The sequence below is a fragment of the Rattus norvegicus genome, chromosome 11 (assembly GCF_036323735.1).
Source record: "Rattus norvegicus strain BN/NHsdMcwi chromosome 11, GRCr8, whole genome shotgun sequence".
In the NCBI taxonomy this organism is placed as follows: Eukaryota; Metazoa; Chordata; class Mammalia; order Rodentia; family Muridae; genus Rattus; species Rattus norvegicus.
This window is the reverse complement of record NC_086029.1, coordinates 22,024,974-22,043,936: the sequence shown is the minus strand read 5'-3', so window position 1 is coordinate 22,043,936 and position 18,963 is coordinate 22,024,974.

The window sequence follows — 18,963 nt, the reverse complement described above, 5'->3', positions numbered from 1 at the left end:
CGGAAAAGGGAATAACAATTGAAATGTAAATAAGAAATACCCAATTTAATAAAAATGGAGAAAAAAAAAAAGCCACCAAGGGCAGGCCTGTGTCTGCTTCTCCATCGGGGTATGGGACCTGTTGCAAATCAGGCTAGAGTGGATAGAGTGAAGGGAAAGAAGCTTAGCCTAGCCAGGTATGGGGGTGCAGGCAGGATCTTGGTTTGTGGGGAAGGTGAGGGCAACACACGCGCGCGCGCACACACACATACACACAGAGAGAGAGAGAGAGAGAGAGAGAGAGAGAGAGAGAGAGAGAGAGAGAGAGAGAGAGAGAGAGAGAGAGCTGGAAACAGCTTTGGAGGGCTGCTTCTGTTTATTGGAGGGGAACAAAAGCTAATTAAACCCTTGGGGTGTGAGCAGGGACTACCAGGATGAGTGTAGACCAGGCCAGAGTGCTAGGGCTATTCATTTGCATGAGGAGAAATTCCAGGTACTCCTGGACACGGACCTCATAACGGGAGAGGAAGTTTAACCTGGCTACCAGCTACTTCCTCCTCTGTGGAGGCAAAGGTGGGGAGCATAGAGCTATGGCAGCCAGGAAGTGCAAGACCAGGGCAGGGTCGGGGAGATGGGGGTGGGGGCTGTAGAGTGTGGGGAGCAGTTCCACTCCTGATGATCTCAGGTTCGTATTTCCAGGGTTTGCTCATAACCCGACTCCACTCTTGCTCTAAAGCCACTTCTCCTGGTCCTGTGGATTCCTGGCCCCACAATTAACCTTGATAAAAGTCACATAACCAGAAGCAACAGCCACCGGCTCAGCCAGGGTGGCTCCATGGCCTCTATTCCAGGAGGAATATTGTGGGAAGATGATGTTTGACTCAGGAGAAGCCAGCAAGTTTGGTCATAATGGCTGGAAATAGATTACAGTTGCTGTCTACTTTTATATATTTTAATTGGTGAAAATAATTAGCCTTTGTCTGAATGAGTAATCTCTGCCCTATTAGCATGTTTTGTTATCTACAAGTATAATAAATCATAACAGTGAATGTGAAGTTACTATTTCTGTGTCCTAAAATCAAATCATAACATTTAATTATTTTTAAGTTCATGACATTATTTTGAAAGTGTAATTAGTTACAGTTTTTTTTAACTCTTATTCTAATACTATACTTTTTAGTCAGTTATGTAAGTGTTGTCCTCTTGGGTTGTATCAAAGGCTTAACTTCAAATGCAGCATCATGGCCAGTTTGTTAGTTCTCTGTTCTCTATACATTCGTGTTGATGAGAAAAAGTCATTGTGAATTCTCTGTCCTATGTTCAAATACTTAAGCCTCGTATATAAATCCTGTTTAGAAGAAGGGGGGGGGGGATAGGAGGTTTATGGACAGGAAACCGGGAAAGGGAATAACATTTGAAATTTAAATAAAGAAATATCCAATAAAAAGGCAAACAAACAAACAAAAAACAAAAAGCAAACAAACAAAACCACTTACCACCCTTGCAGAGGGCCTAGGTTCAGTTTGCAGAACTCACAATCATTTGTGACTCCAGTTCTAGGGGATCTGACCTCGCCTTCTGATCTCTACAGGGACGAGGCTTGCACATGGTGTATATACAGGTATGCAAGCAAGCAAACAAAGGAAATCCCGTTTTCAGTGCTATCGTTTAAGAGAGCTGGAGCTAGATGCTAGATGCTGGATAATTTAGCTCTACTTTGAAAACCATAATCTGTGTGCAAACTCCACCGGCCTATGCCAGAAGCACAAATGACCATGTAGTAAGTAGAAGAACTATGCAGTTTATAGATCCATTAACAATCTAATTTTGTGTAAACCAAACCTTCTTGCAGTTTTGGGAGCTTAGCGCATAAAGTAATAACTGACATTGGCTTCCTTCTGTACACTGATATACACAAGGTTCTGCTACTATAGAAACTTGGGTACTTTCATTTATTGCTAACCATAGTGGTCAGCAAAACGGTCTAGCTCTTTAAATAAGCTGTCTTCTTTCTGAATGAAAACACACAGAGAATACATTTTAATTGTTTTTAGCTATTCTTTTCTACAGATAACGATTCATCAACTTGTTGATTGTTATTTGAGAACTTGTTTACTCTGTTCCTGTTTCTGTACGTGCCAGTGCATTCACCTCTTGAAATATATTCTCCCATGAGAGATATCAATAACTATTCCAAGTAAAACCTTGAAAAATTACTTGAATTACTATGAGAAAAATTTTACCATACTGATGATTTTTGGCAACAGCCAACAACACCCTTGTGATAATTAGTGACAGTGTTCAAGCAGTGTCTCTCTCTACCTGAGCACAATAGGTATGTTAAGACATACAGTGTGATTTTGCCACATAAAGTTTATTTCTGTTTTAAAATTTTATTTGTGCTTTACCACTGCAAATCATCGCTATGTATTGCAGAAATTGGAGGTCAACTTTAAAGTTAAAGTCTTTTCAGCATGGTGAAATGAATATAAACTTTAAGGGAAATGTCAATTTTATTCTGGGCAATCACACTAAAAAATGAAATCAAGAATAACACATTTTGAAAATTGAAAAGGAAAATAGAAAAATATATTCTTTTCTTTAGTATATTGACTTTTCTATGATCCTGAAGAGTTTATTATATGTTAAATATTTTCCTTTCTTTCTTTTCTTTTTTCATGAAAATAACATCCTTGCATTCCAACAGCTGATGGTCAATTTAGTTTTTAGAACCAGTTGTTTCATTTCTGGGTCTTCTCTTTACACACAGGCAAGAAGCGATCTTCAGTGGAACCGAATGCCATTAGTCGTTGTATAGACAAGTTGGTGTGAGAGCACAAAATATGATTTAGACAGACAAGCCTTATGTAAGAACAGTTAAATGGATGAAAAGGGACTCAATTAGGCAGTGAGTTAATGGGAAAAAAATCCTCAACAGCCCTTGATTTCATGGGCATTTTATTGTTTTGTGGGATAATTATTTAAAACACAACGTATGTAGCTTGGCTTTTGGAAAAGCAGAGAACTGTGTGTTGCTTGGCAGAACTGAACAGAGAGCAACGAACTTGGCAAAGGGCCGTACGAGGACCGCTTGCACCTAGAGGTCTTCCAGCTTTTGCTCACCGTCTTTCCTCAGCACATTTTTTTTTAATTTGTCAGCACCTTCTTAAATGAAGCCTTCCATTTAAGGCTACGGTGCGTCCTCCATTTGAAAAGTTGCAGATTTACAGTGTGTTCAGTTAGCCGGGGAGAAAACAGATGAGGCCGACAGGAGAGCAGAAGAGAAACGAAAGGTTGTGTAACACTGTTGGAGAATTCCAGAATAGAGTCCGGGTTCCCAGGTCTTCACTCAGGCCCTTATGAGCCAGAGTAGAGAATTCATTTAAACCTGTGGAGGTCCAAATTCAGCTCCTTAAAAAAATGCTAGAAAGACGGCTGGTTTTATGGGATCACTGTGTGAAGGCTTAAGCACGCGCGAGACATGGGTGGAGTTAGTAGTAAGAGATGGTGCTTAGGTATCGGTGTGTATCTAAAATAAAATGCTTCAAAAGATTAGAGGTAAACTGATGGGTCATGACTGCTAAGGACAGAGTCATTTTGGTTAGGTGTGTGTTTAGTAGGTTGATTATGCTTCTATGAATTTATGCGTGGCACTAATTAGATGAGAGAGACAAAGAGTGAGGGGAAGAGGGGAGGGAGGAAGGGGAGAGATACAGTCAGACAGCCAGAGAGCCAGAGAGACTGACAGAACCATCAATTTTCAAGGGGGCGGGGGTTCGGAGTGCCAAGAATTGGAGATGTGTGTGGTGTGTGTGAATTTGATTGGAAAACACTGTAATGGGTGAAATTCTCAACGAGCAAATAAAGATAAAATATAAAATAATAATGAAAATAATATTAAAGCTCCTGAGGTAGGTAAGATGGCTTAGTTAATAAAAATGCTTGCTTCTAAGCCTAATAATGGGAGTTCAATCCCCATGACCCACATTTTGGAAGAAGAGAACTCTTGCAAATTGTCCTCTGATTTCCATTTGCAACATTTGCACACATATGCACATCGTGTGCGCGTGCTCATGCACACACACACACACACACACACACACACACACACACACACTTACATACACACCCAAATTAAAGACAATCACATCACAGTTGCTAGAGTGTTCAAGCCATGATCTATGGGTCACTTGTACCCTAGTATAGCCATGAATGCTCCCAAGGAAAACAAACTTTGGAGATTTCATTTATGGGTTTTCTTTCCCTCTTGGTACCTACACTCATCAAGCATGAACCTTGCATATGGCAGTCACATGTATCATGCAAGAAGGTTGCAAGAAGTCCTTATTTACCTGTGGCAGAAATTCGTCCTTACAGTGATGCCATCAAGGAGAGCTATGTCGCTCTTTGTAGATATTCTTGATACCTGAATGATGTAAGTAAGGTATTATAGCTACTGACACAGCATCGAAAGACAGCAACCTTTTGAAAGGTACACTATTTAGGGGGATATAACCAGTATTTAAAGTAATTGAAATAGATTAAAATAGTAGAAAATCTTGGGATAATTGGTGTGTTAGAAACTTAATTGGATGAAACTAGACTTGGAGAGAGTGAGGTGATTTGCCAAGTAGCAATAGTTAAGACAGACAGGTATCTTAATAGGCATGTAGGTATGGTTCTGTAATCTCAGCACTTAGGAGGCTGGGGAAAGAGGATATTGAGTTTAAATTCAGGCTTGGCAACATAGTGAGACTCTGTATCATAGAGCAAACACACAAACAAACAAACACAAAGGAAACATAGACTAGGGAAGATAGATTCAAGGAAATTCCAATAGCAGTTTTATACTTAAGGTTCTAGAACTGTTTGACATGAATACACTTAGTCTGTTAGGAAAAAGACTACACTACCAGATTTTATTGAAGGGAATGAGGAATGAGCTGACATCTTTCCCCTCCCTCTATTTAAAAACACTTGCAAATAATTGAAACAAAAATATTATACCAATATAGGATGACACCTAACTGATTAATGTTCTCTAGACTTAGCTGCTGGTAGTATTTTAGGAAGTTGAATATTTCTAAACTGGCATTTGCCTGCTTCTTGATTTCTGTTCTTGTTGTTCAACGAATATTTATAAAAGTACTTTTTTTTTGAGCTAAGTACCGAACCCAGGACTCTACCACTGACCTAAATCCCCAACCCCTTTATAAAATTCTTAACAGTCTCCATTATTAGAGAGGGTGCTTGAGTTATAAGGAAAACATGAAACACAAGATCCCTTGTCTCTTGGAATCAACTTTTACTTGGGGTAGAGGGATTAATTAAGAAGTTTAAAGAGCCGGACGGAATCAGACTATAATAAGGGTTGTGTAAGAAAGCATCGGGAGCTTGTTAAAAATGACAGGTGGTCTAATGTAGGGAGTGGTGATGCCGAGAAACCGATGTTTAGTTGAGTTTGCTTGAACATAAGTACGAACTTTGAATCTTCACACCTGACACTTTATAACCTGTTTCTTATGCCTCAGACTTCACATAACACTTAGAACTCAATCTTAGTTTTTCTGCACAAGAGGTACAATTTATCCATGGTTTTCACCTTTCGTCCTTATTATTTCCTTTCCAGTTTCTGCAGACACAGTCTGAGCCCCCCCTTCTCAATGAAATAAGTTACAGACAGAGCGGGACTTAGTTTACTTGCCTTTATTTTAAAAATAAGTCTGAAAATGAATGAAAGAAAGAAGACAAGAAGTGAGTCTGCAAACTAGCCTTCTAAACGTAACATCAAAATAATCAAATAGTTAAATAGGCTTTATATTCAAAGAAAAAAATACTAATTAATCTTCCCCTGTCCTCCTATAGGGAAGTCAGCCAGAGAAAAAAGCAACCAATTCCTCTGGAGAGAGGAGCAGATCTATTTGGAGGGGTGTCCTTGCTGAAGGCAATGCTCACTGGCAAGAAAATCCTGGGACTGATTCCATGATTCCACTTAGGTGTACCAGCTCTTAAGGGCTAAAAATGAAAGCTTTGTTAGCAGAGAGAAACACAAACAACTAAGATGAGAGAGAGAGAGAGAGAGAGAGAGAGAGAGAGAGAGAGAGGGGGGGGGGGAGGGAAAGGGAGAGAGAGAGAGAGAGAGAGAGAGAGAGAGAGAGAGAGAGAGAGAGAGAGAGAGAGAGAGAGACTGGCTAATGGAACCATACCACACCGAGACAGTTTTCTGTCAGTGGGTTTATGGTTTGGCCCTGGATATAACTGGAGAGACTGTTTTCCTTTGAGCTCAGAGCTGGTGAGATGTAACAGACAAACAGTGTCTGAGCTGCAGGAACCCCCATTTGCTGATAAGGAAAGGATGTACTATTTGTGTTAGAAGCAAATGTCTTCCTGGAATTCACACACTATGCACTGTGCTGACTGCCTCTCCTTCATAAGATACCTCGTCCTTATGTCACCTGAGGAAACAGCACGTTTAAAGAAATTCTGCACATGAGAAGCAAAAATAGAAAGCAAAAAGCTGGTGTTCTCTTCTGCTCACGCCCACAACACCGTATGTCTCTCTGGTTGCTGGAATGAATGTCTAAAGCTGTGTCCTTATGAATGCTTCTCTTCAGATCATAAACCTTTTAAGGATCCTCTTTATCTTAGTGTTAGTTAGTGTCCAACCTTACCTCAGAGAAAACATTGGGTCTACGGAAAAATGGGGAATGACTTGTTAATGTTATTTAAAATTCACATATCCATTCCTCTTGGGCTTTTTTTCTCTCCCTTTCAAACAAAATTATCATTGTGCCTGCCAGTGACTTTTTCTGGGTCTGGTGACAATACTCACCTATTAGTAGCTTTGACCAAGGTTGGTCATTCTCTCCAGATGAAAACATTCTGTTTGCATGTTATTACTACAGCATATACTTGTTTCTCCCCAAATATCTCTCTCTCTCTCTCTCTCTCTCTCTCTCTCTCTCTCTCTCTCTCTCTCACACACACACACACACACACACACACACACACTTCTTAAAATACAAATATAAGCACTTACAAGCTCAGTCTGTATAACATTATAGTATTTATATGATATCAGGTTGTCCTTGATGATCAGAGAACGTGGTATATCAATATAGTTTTATTTGTAGTTTCTTATTGCCTAAGGATGCTGAACTTTTTTCCCCAAATATTTATTGTTTATTTGTATTTTCTTCTTTGAGAACTGTATTCAGTTTATTATCCTAGTTATTAATCAAATGATTTGCTTTTTGGGATTTAATTTTTATGTCTTTATAGCATGTGGATAAAAATGTCCAATCAGGTGTATAGTTGACAATATATGTCTCTCCTTCTATAGGAAAACTCTTCACTCTGGTAATTATTCTCTTTGTTCTGCATAAGCTTTTCAATTTCATATATGTCTCTATGCCATTTCTTAGGATTATTATCTATGATGCTGGAGTCCTTTCCACAAAGTCCCAAGTTATTCTTTTTTTTTTTATTATTAACTTGAGTATTTCTTATATACATTTCGAGTGTTATTCCCTTTCCCGGTTTCCGGGCAAACATCCCCCTTCCCCCTCCCCTTCCTTATGGGTGTTCCCCTCCCAACCCTCCCACCATTGCCGCCCTCCCCCCATAGACTAGTTCACTGGGGGTTCAGTCTTAGCAGGACCCAGGGCTTCCCCTTCCACTGGTGCTCTTACTAGGATATTCATTGCTACCTATGGGGTCAGAGTCCAGGGTCAGTCCATGTATAGTCTTTAGGTAGTGGCTTAGTCCCTGGAAGCTCTGGTTGCTTGGCATTGTTGTACTTTTGGGGTCTCGAGCCCCTTCAAGCTCTTCCAGTTCTTTCTCTGATTCCTTCAATAGGGACCTATTCTCAGTTCAGTGGTTTGCTGCTGGCATTCGCCTCTGTATTTGCTGTATTCTGGCTGTGTCTCTCAGGAGCGATCTACATCCGGCTCCTGTCGGTCTGCACTTCTTTGCTTCATCCATCTAGTCCAATTGGGTGGCTGTATATGTATGGGCCAAATGTGGGACAGGCTCTGAATGGGTGTTCCTTCAGTCTCTGTTTTAATCTTTGCCTCTCCCTTCCCTGCCAAGGGTATTCTTTTTCCTCATTTAAAGAAGGAGTGAAGCATTCACATTTTGATCATCCGTCTTGAGTTTCGTTTGTTCTAGGGATCTAGGGTAATTCAAGCATTTGGGCTAATAGCCACTTATCAATGAGTGCATACCATGTATGTCTTTCTGTGATTGGGTTAGTTCACTCAGGATGATATTTTCCAGTTCCAACCATTTGCCTACGAATTTCATAAACTCGTTGTTTTTGATAGCTGAGTAGTATTCCATTGTGTAGATGTACCACATTTTCTGTATCCATTCCTCTGTTGAAGGGCATCTGGGTTCTTTCCATTTTCTGGCTATTATAAATAAGGCTGCGATGAACATAGTGGAGCACGTGTCTCTTTTATATGTTGAGGCATCTTTTGGGTATATGCCCAAGAGAGGTATAGCTGGATCCTCAGGCAGTTCAATGTCCAATTTTCTGAGGAACCTCCAGACTGATTTCCAGAATGGTTTTACCAGTCTGCAATCCCACCAACAATGGAGGAGTGTTCCTCTTTCTCCACAACCTCGCCAGCATCTGCTGTCACCTGAGTTTTTGATCTTAGCCATTCTCACTGGTGTGAGGTGAAATCTCAGGGTTGTTTTGATTTGCATTTCCCTTATGACTAAAGATGTTGAACATTTCTTTAGGTGTTTCTCAGCCATTCGGCATTCCTCAGCTGTGAATTCTTTGTTTAGCTCTGAACCCCATTTTTTAATAGGGTTATTTGTTTCCCTGCGGTCTAACTTCTTGAGTTCTTTGTATATTTTGGATATAAGGCCTCTATCTGTTGTAGGGTTGGTAAAGATCTTTTCCCAATCTGTTGGTTGCCGTTTTGTCCTAACCACAGTGTCCTTTGCCTTACAGAAGCTTTGCAGTTTTATGAGATCCCATTTGTCAATTCTTGATCTTAGAGCATAAGCCATTGGTGTTTTGTTCAGGAAATTTTTTCCAGTGCCCATGTGTTCCAGATGCTTCCCTAGTTTTTCTTCTATTAGTTTGAGTGTGTCTGGTTTGATGTGGAGGTCCTTGATCCACTTCGACTTAAGCTTTGTACAGGGTGATAAGCATGGATCGATCTGCATTCTTCTACATGTTGCCCTCCAGTTGAACCAGCACCATTTGCTGAAAATGCTATCTTTTTTCCATTGGATGGTTTTGGCTCCTTTGTCAAAAATCAAGTGACCATAGGTGTGTGGGTTCATTTCTGGGTCTTCAATTCTATTCCATTGGTCTATCTGTCTGTCTCTGTACCAATACCATGCAGTTTTTATCACTATTGCTCTGTAATACTGCTTGAGTTCAGGGATAGTGATTCCCCCTGAAGTCCTTTTATTGTTGAGGATAGCTTTAGCTATCCTGGGTTTTTTGTTATTCCAGATGAATTTGCAAATTGTTCTGTCTAACTCTTTGAAGAATTGGATTGGTATTTTGATGGGGATTGCATTGAATCTGTAGATTGCTTTTGGTAAAATGGCCATTTTTACTATATTAATCCTGCCAATCCATGAGCATGGGAGATCTTTCCATCTTCTGAGGTCTTCTTCAATTTCTTTCTTCAGTGTCTTGAAGTTCTTATTGTACAGATCTTTTACTTGCTTGGTTAAAGTCACACCGAGGTACTTTATATTATTTGGGTCTATTATGAAGGGTGTCGTTTCCCTAATTTCTTTCTCGGCTTGTTTCTCTTTTGTATAGAGGAAGGCAACTGATTTATTTGAGTTAATTTTATACCCAGCCACTTTGCTGAAGTTGTTTATCAGCTTTAGTAGTTCTCTGGTGGAAATTTTGGGATCACTTAAATATACTATCATATCATCTGCAAATAGTGATATTTTGACCTCTTCTTTTCTGATCTGTATCCCTTTGATCTCCTTTTGTTGTCTGATTGCTCTGGCTAGAACTTCAAGAACTATATTGAATAAGTAGGGAGAGAGTGGGCAGCCTTGTCTAGTCCCTGATTTTAGTGGGATTGCTTCAAGTTTCTCTCCATTTAGTTTAATGTTAGCAACTGGTTTGCTGTATATGGCTTTTACTATGTTTAGGTATGGGCCTTGAATTCCTATTCTTTCCAGGACTTTTATCATGAAGGGGTGTTGAATTTTGTCAAATGCTTTCTCAGCATCTAATGAAATGATCATGTGGTTCTGTTCTTTCAGTTTGTTTATATAATGGATCACTTTGATGGTTTTCCGTATATTAAACCATCCCTGCATGCCTGGGATGAAGCCTACTTGATCATGGTGGATGATTGTTTTGATGTGCTCTTGAATTCGGTTTGCCAGAATTTTATTGAGTATTTTTGCGTCGATATTCATAAGGGAAATTGGTCTGAAGTTCTCTTTCTTTGTTGTGTCTTTGTGTGGTTTAGGTATAAGAGTAATTGTAGATTCGTAGAAGGAATTCGGTAGGGCTCCATCTGTTTCAATTTTGTGGAATAGTTTGGATAATATTGGTATGAGGTCTTCTATGAAGGTTTGATAGAATTCTGCACTAAACCCATCTGGACCTGGGCTCTTTTTGGTTGGGAGACCTTTAATGACTGCTTCTATTTCCTTAGGAGTTATGGGGTTGTTTAACTGGTTTATCTGTTCCTGATTTAACTTTGATACCTGGTATCTGTCTAGGAAATTGTCCATTTCCTGCAGATTTTCAAATTTTGTTGAATATAGGTTTTTATAGTAAGATCTGACGATTTTTTGAATTTCCTCTGAATCTGTAGTTATGTCTCCCTTTTCATTTCTGATTTTGTTAATTTGGACGCACTCTCTGTGTCCTCTCGTTAGTCTGGCTAAGGGTTTATCTATCTTGTTGATTTTCTCAAAGAACCAACTTTTGGTCCTGTTGATTCTTTCTATGGTCCTTTTTGTTTCTACTTGGTTGATTTCAGCTCTGAGTTTGATTATTTCCTGCCTTCTACTCCTCCTGGGTGTATTTGCTTCTTTTTGTTCTAGAGCTTTTAGGTGTGCTGTCAAGCTGCTGACATATGCTCTTTCCTGTTTCTTTCTGCAGGCACTCAGCGCTATGAGTTTTCCTCTTAGCACAGCTTTCATTGTGTCCCATAAGTTTGAGTATGTTGTATCTTCATTTTCATTAAATTCTAAAAAGTTTTTAATTTCTTTCTTTATTTCTTCCTTGACCAGGTTATCATTGAGTAGAGCATTGTTCAATTTCCACGTATATGTGGGCATTCTTCCCTTATTGTTATTGAAGACCAGTTTTAGGCCGTGGTGGTCCGATAGCACGCATGGGATTATTTCTATCTTTCTGTACCTGTTGAGGCCCGTTTTTTGACCAATTATATGGTCAATTTTGGAGAAAGTACCATGAGGAGCTGAGAAGAAGGTATATCCTTTTGCTTTAGGATAGAATGTTCTATAAATATCCGTTAAGTCCATTTGGCTCATGACTTCTCTTAGTCTGTCGACATCACTGTTTAATTTCTGTTTCCATGATCTGTCCATTGATGAGAGTGGGGTGTTGAAATCTCCCACTATTATTGTGTGAGGTGCAATGTGTGTTTTGAGCTTTAGTAAGGTTTCTTTTACGTATGTAGGTGCCCTTGTATTTGGGGCATAGATATTTAGGATTGAGAGTTCATCTTGGTGGATTTTTCCTTTGATGAATATGAAGTGTCCTTCCTTATCTTTTTTGATGACTTTTAGTTGGAAATTGATTTTATTTGATATTAGAATGGCTACTCCAGCTTGCTTCTTCTGACCATTTGCTTGGAAAGTTGTTTTCCAGCCTTTCACTCTGAGGTAGTGTCTGTCTTTGTCTCTGAGGTGTGTTTCCTGTAGGCAGCAGAATGCAGGGTCCTCGTTGCGTATCCAGTTTGTTAATCTATGTCTTTTTATTGGGGAGTTGAGGCCATTGATATTGAGAGATATTAAGGAATAGTGCTTATTGTTTCCCTTTATATTCATATTTGGATGTGAGGTTATGTTTGTGTGCTTTCATTCTCTTTGTTTTGTTGCCAAGACGATTAGTTTCTTGCTTCTTCTAGGGTATAGCTTGCCTCCTTATGTTGGGCTTTACCATTTATTATCCTTTGTAGTGCTGGATTTGTAGAAAGATATTGTGTAAATTTGGTTTTGTCATGGAATATCTTGGTTTCTCCATCAATGTTAATTGAGAGTTTTGCTGGATACAGTAACCTGGGCTGGCATTTGTGTTCTCTTAGGGTCTGTATGACATCAGTCCAGGATCTTCTGGCCTTCATAGTTTCTGGCGAGAAGTCTGGTGTGATTCTGATAGGTCTCCCTTTATATGTTACTTGACCTTTTCCCCTTACTGCTTTTAATATTCTTTCTTTATTTTGTGCGTTTGGTGTTTTGACAATTATGTGACGGGAGGTGTTTCTTTTCTGGTCCAATCTATTTGGAGTTCTGTAGGCTTCTTGTATGCCTATGGGTATCTCTTTTTTTAGGTTAGGGAAGTTTTCTTCTATGATTTTGTTGAAGATATTTACTGGTCCTTTGAGCTGGGAGTCTTCACTCTCTTCTATACCTATTATCCTTAGGTTTGATCTTCTCATTGAGTCCTGGATTTCCTGTATGTTTTGGACCAGTAGCTTTTTCCGCTTTACATTATCTTTGACAGTTGAGTCAATGATTTCTATGGAATCTTCTGCTCCTGAGATTCTCTCTTCCATCTCTTGTATTCTGTTGGTGAAGCTTGTATCTACAGCTCCTTGTCTCTTCTTTTGGTTTTCTATATCCAGGGTTGTTTCCATGTGTTCTTTCTTGATTGCTTCTATTTCCATTTTTAATTCCTTCATCTGTTTGATTGTGTTTTCCTGGAATTCTTTCAGGGATTTTTGCCATTCCTCTCTGTAGGCCTCTACTTGTTTATTAATGATTTCCTGTGTTTCCCTAAGTGTGTTCATGTCTTTCTTGAAGTCCTCCAGCATCATGATCAAATATGATTTTGAAACTAGATCTTGCTTTTCTGGTGTGTTTGGATATTCCATGTTTGTTTTGGCGGGAGAATTGGGCTCCGATGATGGCATGCAGTCTTGGTTTCTGTTGCTTGGGTTCCTGCGCTTGCCTCTCGCCATCAGATTATCTCTAGTGTTACTTTGTTCTGCTATTTCTGACAGTGGCTAGACTGACCTATAAGCCTGTGTGTCAGGAGTGCTGTAGACCTGTTTTCCTCTCTTTCAGTCAGTTATGGGGACAGTGTGTTCTGCTTTCCGGCGTGTAGTTTTTCCTCTCTACAGGTCTTCAGCTGTTCCTGTGGGCCTGTGTCTTGAGTTCACCAGGCAGCTTTCTTGCAGCAGAAAATTTGGTCTTACCTGTGGTCCCGAGGCTCAGGTTCGCTCGTGGGGTGCTGCCCAGGGGCTCTCTGCAGCGGCAGCAACCAGGGAGACCAGTGCCGCCCCTTCTGGGAGCTTCAGTGCACCAGGGTTCCAGATGGTCTTTGGCTTTTTCCTCTGGCGTCCGAGATGTGTGTGCAGGGAGCAGTCTCTTCTGGTTTCCCAGGCTTGTCTGCCTCTCTGAAGGTTTAGCTCTCCCTCCCACGGGATTTGGGTGCAGAGAACTGTTTATCCGGTCTGTTTCTTTCAGGTTCCGGCGGTGTCTCAGGCGCAGAAGTCCTGCCGCTCCTGGGCCCTCCCCCACGGGAGCCCAGAGGCCTTATACAGTTTCCTCTTGGGCCAGGGATGTGGGCAGGGGTGAGCAGTGTTGGTGGTCTCTTCCGCTCTGCAGCCTCAGGAGTGCCCACCTGACCAGGCGGTTGGGTCTCTCTCTCACCGGGTCTGGGAGCAGAGAGCTGCTGCGGGCCGGGATCCGCGGGTGTGGGACTTCCGGTAAACACAGACCGTGCCTCCTAGAGAAATTCTGCTTCCGTGTCCCAAGCTCACCAGGCAGCTTTCTTGCAGCAGAAAATTTGGTCTTACCTGTGGTCCCGAGGCTCAGGTTCGCTCGTGGGGTGCTGCCCAGGGGCTCTCTGCAGCGGCAGCAACCAGGGAGACCTGTGCCGCCCCTTCCGGGAGCTTCAGTGCACCAGGGTTCCAGATGGTCTTTGGCTTTTTCCTCTGGCGTCCGAGATGTGTGTGCAGGGAGCAGTCTCTTCTGGTTTCCCAGGCTTGTCTGCCTCTCTCCCAAGTTATTCTTAATCATAATTTTTTGTTGTTTTGAGACAGGGTCTCATGTAATTCAGGCTGGTCTTGAACTTATCATGTTCTTCCTACACTTTCTGGGTGTTGGAATCACAGGCTTGCACTATCATTCCTGGTCTATTCATGCAACTTGAAGTACTTTGACTCTGCTCTTCTGTAAAAGTTTTTACATGTTTACTTGTAAAATTATTGCTATTTTCTCTATTGGAACTCAAATATATATATTAGACAGTCTACTAATCTTTTAAATTTGTCTCTTTAGTAAGTGGTATTGGGGAAATTGGATAACCCCAGGAGGAATAATGAAACTAGATTCCTATCTCTCATATTGTAAAACAATCATCTCAAAATGGATTAAAGACATGAGGTCTTAGACCTGACACTCTGAATGATTAAAGGAAAGTAGAGAGGGAGAAAATGATGGAAGGCGGCAGAGGCGAGTGGATCTCTGAGTTTGAGGCCAGTTGCTGTACAGAGTGAGTTACAGAGTAACCAGGACAGTGGACAGTGAGGGCTACACAGAGGAAACCCTGCACCCAAACACAAAACAACAACAACAAAAAGGTTTCTGTTCAAAAACGAAAATTAAACAACAAAAGTGCAAAGTTCTAGCCTACAAATGAGCAATAGAAACAAACATGCCATGCTCACCCCCCCTCTCTTGTGTGCATGTGTAAGCGTGTGTGTGTGTGTGTGTGTGTGTGTGTGTGTATGCTTGTGTATGCTTGTGTATGTGTTATATATAGGGCAAGTATGCCCAAGAATGCATGGGGGCCAAAAGAGGACATCAAGTGGTTCCTTTTTTATCACCGCCCATCTAATTCAGCCTGGAGTTCACTTGTTTTGGTAACATGGCAACGTGTAAACCCTGGCACTGCTCTTGTTCATTCCCCTTCCCCAGCTGTAGGATGGTAAATTTGTAAATCTACCCAGCTTTTTATAGGCGTGCTGAAGCTAGATCTCATGCTTATGCAGTAGTGGCTTATCCAGCAGGCCACCTCCTCAGTGATAATGCAGACTTTGAGATGTACTGTAGAACTAGCCGGTAAGGAAAGAAAGAAAGAAAAGAAGCCCAGCTAAACATGCAAGCATAATTGCTATTATATGACATTGCTATTTCATTCCTGGAAGTGTGCGTTAAGGGATCAAGCCAGCACACAACCAAGATACTTACATAACTGTCTTCATTGCCAGGACTATCCACAAGGCAAGATGTAACCGGCCTAAAGGGCTCTCATCAGAAGAACAGTGAAAGAAAGTGTAGTTCATATTCACAGGAGAAGGTTATTCATCCATTAAAAAAAATGTTAGCTCCAGGAAAATAGATCAACGGATGACTATGTTATGAGAAATAAGTCAGTTTAACATTTTTGTCTTATATCTGGAAGTAAGCTCAACTAATATAAACTAGGAGGGGTGTTGTTGTAAAAATACAAAAATAAAAAAATGTAGTTGTCTTTTACCTCACTAGGTCCAGCACCATGGTGCCCCAAGATTATCTGCTAGATATCTTGGTAGAAACACATCCTAACACCATGGCGGCCCAGAGTCTCCTGCCACCACACACTTTTCTACACTCAAACTGTCACATAAAAGAACACACAACACAATAATCTTAGATCCAATTGATAAGCTATAATTGCCCACTTAAACATACAAAGCCCGGTACCAACCATTGAAAGAACCTAGCTCGAGTCTCAGGATGGTGCGCCCCAGGAAACACCGATCCCGGATGAGCCCCCAAATGAAAGACTTTCTAAAGTCGCGGGAAATCGCAGACCCCAGACACAGAGAGACCATTTTGGATGTAATAAGCAAAGGCGAGGTTTATTACGGAGATCTATTATGGACATCTCCGGGCCGACACGTATCCCTCGCAGGAGACAGAGGTGTCGACTGAGACTTCTAGAAGCAAGGGGTTTTTATAGGATGAGGAACAGGGGGATGGGAAGAGTCGGCACGGCTATAAGTGATTGGCTCATTCAAACATAGCAGTGAGATTACAGCACAGCAGAAGAGTACGTGCTGACTGGAGCGTTCAGGATGTTAGAAACCTGGGCTGGTTCCTGTATTCCTTTTCTTTATCTTTATGGCCTGTCAGTCCTGGCTGCAGGGCGGGCCCCGCCCTGCCTAGACGGTGTTTAGCACTGAGTCTGTGGATTTTTGAAACTTACTCTTTTAATTTTATATTTTTAAACCTTAAATCTGTATAATTTTCCTTTCACCATCTCTTAGGAACATTGATAACAACCTGTAAATACACAGAGCCAGATCTTTGAGTCAGCCTCCATTGTCCTGCCACAGCTTCTCTCTCTCCCTCCAGCCTCCCTCTTTTCCGTTCCGGTCTCCTCCTCTTCCTTCAAACTTCTCTCCCGCCCATCCTTCCTTCTCCTCCAATGGCAGGCCTCCTTCTATCCTGTACCTGCCCCTCACCTGTATTTTACAAATTCAATGGGGAGAAGGTTCTGGTGAAGTCACCTGGTTCCTGAGTAGCTGCCCTTGGGGCAGTGGAATTAGCATCAAAATACAGATAACTCCAGGGCAGACCACAACAGAAGGGAACAACTATGGAGGGGAAATTTGAAAGAGGGAGAAGTAAGACAGAGTAAGCAAGCGAGGTATGACTCTGATCAAAGCACATCACTTGCATCTGTGTACATATCCAGTGGAATCCCTTTGTACAGTTAATGGACAGAAATCAAAATAGAAAAGTAAAAACACAGACGAATCACTAATTTGTGGACACTCTCCAGATATGCTCATGTAGTTTGTCTGTTATGAGGCTCAGGATAGACATGCTCCTATTTTAGAAATCCTTTCCTCGTTATTCAAGTAATAGGTAAGAACCACTGATACTCAATGCTGTGGGTCAGTAGATGGAATATAATATTGTAAAGTTTTAAAGACGTGTTTTAGAGACAACAGCATTTATGTTACCTGAAAACATGCCAGAAAAGCAAAACAGAACCATAATCTTTGGGAGGAGTCAATGATATCTATTTCATCAAAATATCGACTACATGCAGAAGCCTTGGAATTCTTAGCATCATGACTAGAGGTCTTAACCAAAGAGTCCACGTGGAGGGACCCAGGCCAGCTGCATAATTAGCAGAGGATGGCCTTGTCTGGCATCAGTGGGAGGGAAGGCCCTTGGTCCTGTGGAGGTTCGATGCCCCAGCGTAGGAGAATACTAAGGTGGTGAGGCAGGAGTGGGTGGGTGGGTGGGAGATAACCCTTATAGAAGCAATGGGGAGCGAAGAGGGGAAACTGGGAAGGAGGATAACATTGGAAATGTAAATAAATAAAGTAACCAATAAAAAGAAAGACTAAGGATGGTGTTGGCTTCTGGCTTAGATCTAAATGTTAACTGGTTCTTTGTATTTCTAACACCTAAATCAAACAGGTCAATATCTCTGATCCCCAGTTTCCTTAGCTGCTTAAATGAAAACAGAATCAGAATGTTATTTACTGTTCTGACAAATTATGGGAAGTTTTGTGTAAATCACAGAGCCCATGCCCGGTGTTCAGTGCACAGTAAATAATACCAAGAGGTCTGTGTTTCAGAAAGAATAATGAGGAGGGAGCTGAGTCTACAAATGAGCCCAGTTTTAACGACCTGGCAACAACAATTAGATGAGTAAGAGACGGTATCTGAGAATTGTCTGAGCGTATTATGTTTTGGGAGGTTTAGCAGCTCATATTGGAAAAGGAGAAAAATGGCCCCTTCATCGAATACTTTAAAAATTGCCTCCAGGAGTCCAATCGGAAATAATTCAATCTATTGCCAGACATGCAGTAGTGATGTAGAAAATACTAATATTTCTTACTTTTCTACTTCATTTAGAGGAAGGCAGCCTGGCTTAGCTTCACTGGTTTAACTCATCTTTGAATGTTTAAACAATGCCATCGGTTCTATAAACTACTAATGGAAGAGGAAGTGATCTGAACTTTGGGCTTAATGGTTTCCTTTTTTTCTTTTTTAAGTTAGATGTTAGTCTCTCTGGTAGAGATACAATCTAAAAGCAAATTAATGCAGCGATGAAGAAAATGACCTGTGTTCAGAGAATGGTATGATCCCGGTTTACCTGTGTATATCCTGTCAACATTGCTGAAGAATGTTATCTACTTTAAAGTACACTGCCTAATTTTATATTTCTATATAAATAACAAAATTGTACACCAATAAGGGATTTTTGGTATATTGGAAGGTATGCTAGGTAATGCCTGATGCATTACCACTGAAATTATCATATATCTGCGGGAGAGAATTGAATACAAGCCTAGTTCATTGGTTTATGTATTATATCCTATATAAAGCTTATGTGATATGTAATGCATGCACACACAGACAAACACACACATGCACACACACTTAGGGATGGTTAGATAGCACGAGAAACTGTCAGTGAAGATGGAATATTGGATGAAAACCATTTGCCAGGAAATATTGTGTATTTAGTTTTATGTCAACTGACAGAAACTAGAATCACCTGAAAGGAGGCAACATCAATTGAAAATATCTCCACTAAGGTCAGGCATAAGGAATGTTCTTAATTAGTGGTTGATGGTGGAAGGCCCAGCCTATTGTGGGTGAGACCATCTTGTGATTTCTTTCTAACCCTAACCCTAACCCTAACCCTAACCCTAACCCTAACCCTAACCCTAACCCTAACCCTAACCCAGACCACCTGTTTGATTTCTTTTTTTTTCTTTTCCTGTTGTATTTTGCTCAAGATATTTTTCCCCAAATTAGTTGAGAACCATG